Genomic DNA, 10,382 nt, shown 5'->3' with positions numbered 1-10,382 from the left:
AATTTTGTCACCAAGGTGACCATCAAAGCAGGGAGAAAATCAATCCTGATTTTCTGAGAGAAGGACACAATCTAACAGGTATCTAAATATTTTCCTTAGGAAACTTGATGCAACTTTTTAAAAGGAATCTTCAATGACCTTCTAACCAGGCAGCACAGAGTTGATAATTGAAGCATCTTCAGACTGTAATGAACAGCTGCTGAATTGCAGCAGAAAACTGCAAGTTGAACATTTGCACAGATTTCTTATCATAAAATACCATTTTGTTACTTAAAATCTCCTGGACAGCTCTTTATCCATCTCTTCAATAAGTAGCTATCATTTCTATTTCCCTACATAACAGTTCATCCAAATGACTGAGATTGTGGAGGCTTTCCAGAAAGACAAAAAGCTTGAGATAAATTCATGTTTACCCATTCTCAAGCAGAGATCCTGGATTGTTTGCTTATATTTTCAAGATACAATAAATTGGTGTTGCTTTCATTGTTACACAGAATCCATGTAGTTTTGCTTCATTTAGCTTTTGGAAAAGCAGATTCCTATTTCCTCTGACACAGAATACACTTAACAGAGAGGGTGTCCTATTTTTTCAGCTGTTTATGAACTGCTGCTGTAATTGAAGAACTATGATCAGAAGTTGCTTTTAGAATTCCCCTGCACGTTTTCCTTATCCTGTCATAAACCCATTCTAAAGATAAATCTGAACACATCCTACACTATTTCTTTTAAAGTTTTCTCATTGAATGATACACATCTATAGGAACTTACATAATTATTTACTAAAATAGCACCTCACTTTCTTCTACTGACTGAAATTGTATCATTTTGTACTGGTGAGAATTATTTATCTAAGAATATGGCTACTCCTAAGGCAAGGAATTATTCCATCTTTGAACTTAAACCTCCATCTCTTTTGGTTTCTCTATAATCTATCCTTTGTCTATCTTTTGGTACTGATTCAATTTTCAGCATCTCTTCCTGCCTTGAACTTTATCTTGAAGAAATTGTGGACACAAGAGTGATTTCCCTTATGAAATCACTATTGCTAAGCCTTTGCAATTTTTAAAGAAAATGTGTTTCAAGATTTTTTTTTTTAAAAATCTGTCTCCAAACGAGGGATAGATGGATGCTGCACATTTGGATTCCCTGACAGCTGCTGTGATGGTATCAGTGGAGGTTAAAGAGACTTTCTGCCTGGCTGTTCAGATTTCATACAAGGTGCCAATAAGGAACAAAGACACTTGAGTAGTGGGTATTAGCAAAAAGTTGCAGAATGTTCAACCTGTGGCTAAGAAAAGGCTTCCACATCTTCTGCACTGTCCAGCAAAAGAATCAAACCAATCAAAACGTGCTCCTGGAGCAATTGACTGGCTCAGGGCCTGTTGGAGTTTATGGTGCTCAGTAGCTTTGGATGGGAATTTCTGATCCTTGACTGATCACATTCATTTCTCATTTGTTAAGATTTTTGATTATAATTTTTGTATCATTTATTCTTGATACAGTGCTATTTTCAGGACAAGACAGATAATGCAAATGTCATTTTCTGACCTTTTTTAATATTGACACATCAATTGTAAAGAAACACAATTTGGGGTTTTTTATTTCCTTATCCATTTGTTCCTGGATTGAAAAAAAAGTCTAAAATCTGGTGTTATTTCAAAAAGGTGATATTGTGTAACAGTTTCCTGCTTGTTTTGTCAGAGACAGTGTTGAAAATGAGTTTATATTGAACTGATATAACATACTCTTTATAGAGAGAAAATGGGGGAAAATCCATTGTAATTACTTTCAGATTTCCATTCCTTTCATACTTCACTCATAAGCTTAATTTTCTCACCCATCTGTGTATGCTAATTGGCTGTATTAATTATTTCATGTTGAAAGAGACTACTTCATAATTAGTTGGTTGTATAATTTGAAGCAAATGCTACAGTGAATTGTACCTTTTTTTATTTGGAAATCATCTGCAAGCAGCTTTCTCAAAAGTGCTATTTACAGCAAATTATTTACCTGGTACTTATACTTCAGGAATTGCTAATAATGTCTGAAAACTGATTTGGGGTATCTAATATTTCATTTTTTAATGTATTCTTACTGTCAGTTACTTTTTTTTAGATAGACACCTATCTATGTATTAATTTTCACTACAGTAATTCCTTAATTTTCCTGATTGCTTTTCAAGGAAAGGAAAACTTTTCTGAGAAGACACCTGGTTTTATATAATTGTTTGCTTGGAAATACAGATGCTGCTTTGTGTAGACAGATAGATGAAGGAAATTAAAAGGAACTGACTGTGCTTTGCAGCATGCACTGGAAAACCATATTTTGCAGGGAAACAACTTTCACTGCAAATTCAAAACTTGCCACTGCAATCCTATTGGATTTTCTTGTATCCTCGTGATCACTCCTTTATTTCCCACTTTATGTTCAGAAGTATTTCTGGAATGCAAGTGACATTCAATTCTTGCACTGTCATCTCCTGTGAGCACCACGTGCACGTTTGGAAATACTCTCTGAAAGTAGAAAGAGTTTTCTTTTCCATCTTGACAGCTGATTGACAGCACAGAACAGCAGTAGCTCAGTACTGCCAAGGTTTGTAGGGCTGGTTGTTTGTGCTGTGATTTTCTGTTTTGAATAGCTGAATCTAGGGTTGAAGAAGGAGATGAAAGTAAGTATTTCTCATGTTTCATATCTGTAACCCACTGGGAGGCTGTCCCTATCCAAACCTAAGATCTGAGCCATCAGATCTGTGGGAGATATGCAAAAGGCAGTAATTTAGAGAGTTTGTTATTTTTTGCTAACTAAATAGGAGCCCCCATTATGGAATGAAGATCATATTACATGGAGCTGTGGAATTTCACATAAAATTAGAGAAGATTCATTTCACTTTTAAGCCTGAACTCCTTATTTTTCATGAGGGCTCTATGAATGATTCTGGCTGAAAATACCAGTTGTATTCTCCATATTATTTTCAAAAGCCTACTGAACAAAATGCTGCTTATTAAAATGCCCTTCAATGGTTCATAGATAGGTTTGTGAGAAAAACTCTGACCAAAATTTCTGGTTTCAATGGTGTATAACTATTTCTTTAAACTCATATTAAAAATATTTGTAATTCTTTTAATCGGGTTTTCCTACTACTTATATTTAGAGGCTAAATTCTGTATAAGTAAAGGGGATTTTATGCAATCTTTGTGGTGATGGACTGGTACTATTAAGCTTGAATCTGTGCTTCTTTGAGTGTTAAAAACCACAACTGCTTCACTTGTCTTTTTGTGTGTCTCACAAAGTCGTATTCTCCCAGCACAGCTTGTGTGCTGATATATCAGAGCATTCAATTTTTAGATTGCCTATTTTCAGGAGAGGCTGGTAGTTAGGCTGGGATTTCTCACCTTTCTAAAAAATCATTCTTGAAGTATTGCACCTCTTTGAACATTTTTTTTTTTTGAGTGTTTGGGTGTTCTTCAGAAAATCCAAAGAACTATATTATGAGAATATGATATCACAGTCTCACAGTTGTATTTAAACTGTGAGACTGTGACACAATAATGGGCTCAGTAACCAAACGTTCCTATGATATCAAAATATTCATGCTCTAGCTTTTGCTGAAGTGCAGGTTCATTTCTTAGAGTTAAGCTGGTTTTTAATATAGACTAATTTAAAGAAAAATGATGGAATCATGCACTGGCCATCAGATTTATTCTGTTGTAACTTCATGTAATCTAATCTGTGGGCTTTTCAAACACAAGTACCAATGTGGCATGTCAGTAATTTGAAAATTCAGTTCCATGGTAACTTCTTGAAGGGAGGCGGGTGTACAATAAAAGTTAAATGAGCCAAAATTGGACAAAATTCCAACATTTCTGTTAAGCCATATGAGGAAGGATAAATAGGCACTGGAACAATATAAATGTCCAATTCCAGCTCTCTCACAGGTCGACTGAGTAACCATTTAGATAAACTCTCCCTTCACTCTCCCTGCTTTCATTTTCCTGTCCGTCTATTTGCAATCCATGAAACTTTTGAATGTTTGTACTGAGAGCAGTAATTCCAGTACAAAACACTCATCTCACAGAAGTCAGTGAGAAAATGTGTCTCAGTCTTCTGGTAGAATATTGTAAAAGAAATTACTCTGTCATTGAAAGCTTCTTTGTTAAAAATTTTAAATGGATTTTTAATATTTTTTTCGTGGCTCCTCCTTATCTATGATTCAAAGTTGTTCATATCAGCTTGGCTTTTTTCCCCCTTCTCTGTAGTTCAATATTTCTCTCAAGAAAAGTCACCTTATTTGCACTGAACATTAGGCAACAAAGCCATCTGCACCAGCAATTCTTAGAGCAAACCCAGTGATTCATGTTGAACTCTGCTTCTTCCCAAGTGCAGCTGGAATAACCAAATCAACCTTCTGGTTTTAATCCAATTTAGATAAAAGACAAAGCCAGACAACAAATTCACCCTGCATACTGATAGTGGCTAATTTTCAAATTCTTAATAATTATGGCCCCTAATTAAAACCAAACTACACGGTTTTATTACACAGTACAGGCAAGAGAACAGATAAGGTGCTTCCAAACTGCTGGAGCACAAGATTGTCTGTTACAGGATTGTATATATTAAATTGTTATTCACCTTATTGCAAATCCATGGCTTTATTGCTAGCTGAGTAGCAGCACTGGATATTGCACGGAATTTTTTTGCAGTTGTGCTTGTTTGGGAAAGTGGCTAGAGGCCCAGAATGAATTCTCCCAGAATGGTGTCTGCAAGGAGGCAAAATATATTCTCAGTTGCAATCATTCAAAAGACCTTCATTGAGTGAAATGCTGCAAAACATGGCCTAAAGCATATTATTTACCAATTTTAAAAATGTCACAAAACAGGTATCAAAATTGGTGTGATAAATGTGGACATTTCTGTGTTTGTGCTTTGTGTGTGTGTGTGAGGGGCTGTTTTGGGAGGAAGGTTGAAGCTGTAACCAAGAAGAGCATCTGAAGTAAAACCCTGAGCATTTCTTTCTGTCCCAAGGCTCAGGTGCCACACTGATCAGGGCTGCTTGAAGGGTAATTCTCTTGCCAGAGAGAATATCTGTAAGATTTCACTTGGGCTCAATGTTGCCTATAGCTGAGACTGGCTGCATTACCATGTGAGAATTCAGTGCAGGTTTGTGGGGAGCTCATTACCAGTTTTCAATGACGCACATTCACACAGACCATGCCCCTTAAAAAAACAATGCAGAGAAAAGGTACCCAGTGAGAGGTCTCACATTGTGTGAATTCAGTTAATTTTTCCTTATAGCACCTCATAATTTTCCAGAACAGAGATCATTAATCATCCCAAAGTGTGTAGAAGTTTGGGCAATAGCTGTAAGACCACCAAATGCTGACCCTGAAGGAAATTAATTACTGAAGGTGAAAAGCAAGTGTTTTCTTAAATAAGCCACCTAAGCTGCCTGGTTTTGCAAATATTTATTAACACAATTCAGATGAAATCAGATCAGCACTTCTGGCTGGAGAGAGTGTTGTTTCATTGGACCAGGAGTCCTCATTTCCAAATCCATATTCAATCTTTTAACACAGCAGCAAATTATATTCCCCATCTGTCTCCTGTGACAGCACAAATGAATGTAATAACTGGATGGTGATGTACAAACACTTTTGAAGTACCTCATTTATAAAATATAGGAAGTAGTTATTTATAATAAGCTGTTGGGGAGTTGGGGTTTTATAGTTTTTGAAGTTTTTAATATTTTCAATTTTCTGCATGTAACTGAAACATAAGTGAGCATGTGATAACCAAACATTTCTGATACCCGAAACTCTTAGGGCAGGGTGAGCCTGATATCTCAAAGGTTTTCCCAGCCAATGTCTCTGTTCTAGGACTAACAAGAGCTTTACCATGATTTGAAGAACAAAAGGTCCTGAGACTGAAGCAGCTCTGGCCTTGAGCTGTCCCACCCACGGTGAATCTGGGCACTTGCCAGAGCCCTGCTGTGTGCTTTAAGCACCTCCTGCCCTGAGGTTAACCAGCATTGTTCTTTCTGATTTGAGGGTGAGTGAGAAGGAGTAAAACACATCCCAGAGGGTCTATGAACAGGATGGAAGTTCATATAGACTTTTGCCAACACGTCAGGACTTGGCCTATGCCCCAACCCCTCCTTGAAGAATTGGCCTGATAGCTGTTTCCCAAGGACTTTGCTAAGTCAGAGTTTGAATATGGGAGATAAAGCCCACAGTTTTATAGTCTGAATCAGATTCTCTTTGACCTGCTGGAAAACAGAGTAAGTCATGTTGCAATGAAACAGAATGAATTAACATTTCAGCCATGAAAAGTAGGGAGTTTATTTCAGATTTTCTCACCTTTGGAGTTGGTGGATGCATTAGTTCAATGTAATAAAGAGAGAGAAATGGGAAGAGGGGCTGTGCACTAAATTAATCCAAAAAGTGTGTGCTCATTAGGGAGCAATTATCACTTTGTATTCTATTTTGTTTGTGAGATGGAGATGGGACTTGTGGCAACATGGCAACACAGCAAGGCCAAGTACTGATGTTTATTGCTCAGTGAGAGGCTGGCATGACTAATTGAGAGGGAACAGATTCATCAGGTTTAGACCTTAAAAAAAGTGATGGCAAGATATTTTCATGAGCTGCTATTCTCACTACTACAGTTTTTAAAAGCTTCCACTACAGTAAAAAAAGAATTATTTTTGTTAAAGCATTATATAGATCTGCTATATTCCAAACAGACAAGATTTGATTGCACTTCTTACCTTTTAATTTCACTTTTATTGAAATGTTACACTTGAGGTAAAAACAATTCCATCTTTTGAATTTTGCCACTGATTTTGCTGTGCCCCACACCTCTTGTAAAGGATAAACAATTATATGTCCTTGTCTCCCTAAAGTATAAAAAGGTCTCAACAAAAACTGTTATGTCCATGTGCATTGCCTCTGCAGTAAACCTTGAATCTTCATGATTTGAAGCTATTATAATTTCTCAGAAAAAAAGGAATGTTTAAATGTTCATTTGAACTTATTGTGAAAAAGAATGGCAGTTGCAAATCTAGAATTACTTCACAGCAATCTTTTCTATTCTGTTTGGGTTTTTTCATTGCTCCTGTGATGCATTCGTTTGGAATTCCTCAGAGTTAATTTCATTTAAACTCAAATGTAAATGAACAGCCACATCAGACCAAATGACTGCAGTTTGAATTCTGCTTGTGGAAAATTCTCACAGCCAGGCAGGGGGATGCTTCCCTTTTGCAAAGATAACCTACAGAGCTGTTCACAAAAGCTGACCCAGGGAGACAGATCTCCTTGTGGTTCTTCTTCTGATAATGCAGACAAATAGGCTCTTGGTTTGAATTGTTGTTATCTTGAACAAACTGTCTCTATCAGGATCTGGACAAATTATTCACCCCAGGTAAATGTTACCCTTTGAAAATAGCCCCTCTCTTCCTACTCTTTGTCCTCTGTAGCAAAGTTTTCCTGATATGGTACTTTACTCTGGGTTTTTTTGTTGTTTGGTTTGCTGCTGTTTTTATGTATGTGTTTCTTTTTAAATGTCTGATTTTAATATGTTAAAGTCACTAAATGCCATAAATAGACTTCTGCTTTAATCAGGGCAAACAAGCTGCTCTTTAAGGAGTATCTGCTTAGTGAAATAAACAGTGCTTGGGGTTCACAGAACAGCAGGAAGTTGATCTTCTGTTATCAAAGTTCTTTCTTTATTCAGAATGAAAAATAATGGCACTTGTGGAGTATTTTATAACAAATGCTCTTATGCAAGTATTGAAGAAAAGTGAATCAATCTTCAGAAACAGGCCTCGTATTAATAAGTATACTGCTAATTACTACAATCATACAAAAGTTGCAATGACACCTATCTATATATTTGTATGTTCTTTTTGGTCTTTTTAAAGACTGTGTCACAAGCCTAAAGATGCCTTCAGTTTAAAAAAAGAAGCTGCTTCTCTGGGATGGTGTGTGTCTGCCTCTGTTCAGTTTTGTTCCATGCTCAACTTTCCTAAATTCTAAATTCTGGTTTTTCCTTTATTCTTTCCTAATCTAGAAATTGCCAGCTATGAAAAGCTTGTTAATTTCTGTTTGTAAAATCTTCTGGTGTAACTTGAATTAAATGTAGTGCAGCTGGGAGCAGTCATGGCTGAACAATACATGGCATAAATTATCTCTATGTGGAGTGTCTGACTAGATAACATAATCAACAGGAGGCTGACAAAACATCACAGCTGCCTGTTGTTGCTGACAACTTCATTATTTCCATGATGTTCAGATGGGTAATTTGTTTCTGAGGGCCAGCAATATCTTCAGACATGTCCAATGGTCTCATGTACTTTTATAGGCTTCCTGAAACTGCATGTTTTTGCACAGATTTAGGGGGTTTTCCTAATCTGGGGAACAATTGCAAGAACCACCAGCAAAGAGCTCTGCTCTGCATTGGTTTTGCAATAGAGCAGCACTCCCATATATCAGAATTGGTGCACACCTCCTGATAGGTAACAGCAGGTGCCCTTTGATTCCTTGGTTCAAACAGGGAGGGCTTTGAGGCACTGATGGACTTCTTATACTATTTTATTTCTGTTTACCTTAACTTACACTCTAAAAGATCCCAAATGACTCAGTAGTTTTGTAGCTCTGACAGCCCAGGCCTGATTCTATTCCACTGAAGCCAGGAATTATTATTCTCAGGAATTTTCCGAGTAAAAAGACAGGGGTAAACAAGCCACTGTGACTGTATGAAAAATATGCCATCTTTAAAGAATTCTGACCAAACAGTTCTGAGTTTCTGCTAGTTCATTTAAAACCATATTCTGAAGTACAAGCAGCAAGTCCACAGCTGCCACAAAGCAGAGAATTCCTCCCATCTGCATCTTTCCTCCGGGAATCTGCAAGCCCCAGGCACGGGTGCATCTGCCAAGTCCAGCCCTGCAGAGATCCTGGATGTCCCGGTTCCAGGTGGGGCTGACAGGACCCTGGGCTGGGAGCTGTGGCTACAGAGGAAACCTGGGGGAGCCAGGGCTGCCAAGCTCAGTTCCACTTGTCACTGACATCACATTGCCTCAAACATTTCAGAATACTTGGGAAAATTATTCCTAAGCTTAGTCCAAACACAATTATTTTTTCTTTACTCACAATTTCAGAATTTTTCAAGTTTGATCATGTCTGTGACTGATCAACTGGGAAATATTTGTCTTTTTCATAAGCATACTGAATACTTCTGTGTCTTTGTGGATAATAGGTTATTTGCTATGGATTTGGATCAAGAACACTGGCTAGAGTAACTACTGAAACAGTAAGACTCAATCAATGTCCTTGAAGAAACACAAGAAACCAGGGAACAGGACAGAGAATAAACAAATTGGCAAAGGGGTATGTGGGAAAGATGATAGGTAAACAAGGAGCCAGAGAGGCAGGAATTGCCAAAACCAGAGTTGGAATTTACTCCAGTACGTTTTATGTATAATAAAAATATGCAAGAAAGAATGAGTGTGGGGACAAAGAAACATATACTTTTATGTGTTTGGGGGGTTTGTTCGGTTTTTATTTTATCTTTCCCACGGAATATTTTTGACTGTATGAAAAAAACTACCCCACTATCTTGTTTCAGGGAGAAGAGTTACTTTAACTACCTTTTAAGTAATGGATTTTTAAAATGAGTGCCTACAAGTGTCAGAGTTAGCCGTGTTGTCATGTCATTTGGGAAGGGGTGGAGATCCCAGTCCCAGGTATCCAATCTACCTGGCTCTGGCTCCATTCCTGAGACAGTGGACGGAGATCTGATATTTGAGCAATATTTGTTCATTTTGTGGGACTGTGAACAGTCTAAAATGCAGCTTTGTCTCGTAATGATGGCAACAGCTTTGCCATCGTTGCAAGTAAAGCCAGGCTCCATGTCAGTTTCTCCACTCCAAACTTCCCACCCAGATTCTAGGGGGAAAAACCAAATGTTTTTCAGAACCACGGGCACGCGATGTAAAGCAGAGACACGCTGGGGTTCGGGATGGGGGGATGCCCTGCTGGGCATCGCGTCCCGGGACAGGCGAGCCCTGCGTGGCCGCCGCTCCGGGGACCTGCCCGGGCTTGGGAGAGCCGGGTGGACGCTGCCACCTATCGATGGATGGAGGCGCGAAACCCCAGCCCAAACACGGAGCTCTCATCCCAGAAACCTCCCAAGGTCTGGGAGGAACAAGCAGAATTTGCTACGTGGAGTTAATGGCCAACGCAACGCTAAAAACACCTGTGGTGTGTAAAGCTGAGAACAGCACAGGGTGAAGGTTTGGGGGACACTTGGCACTGAATCAGCCAACTTGGGCAGCCTCCTTAAACAAAACGTACCACTAAATGTACATCTTCACAAAAACAGGCAGC

This window comes from Molothrus aeneus, chromosome 26 (genome assembly GCF_037042795.1).
Source record: "Molothrus aeneus isolate 106 chromosome 26, BPBGC_Maene_1.0, whole genome shotgun sequence".
NCBI lineage: Eukaryota > Metazoa > Chordata > Aves > Passeriformes > Icteridae > Molothrus > Molothrus aeneus.
Note: the sequence above shows the minus strand (reverse complement) of the source record.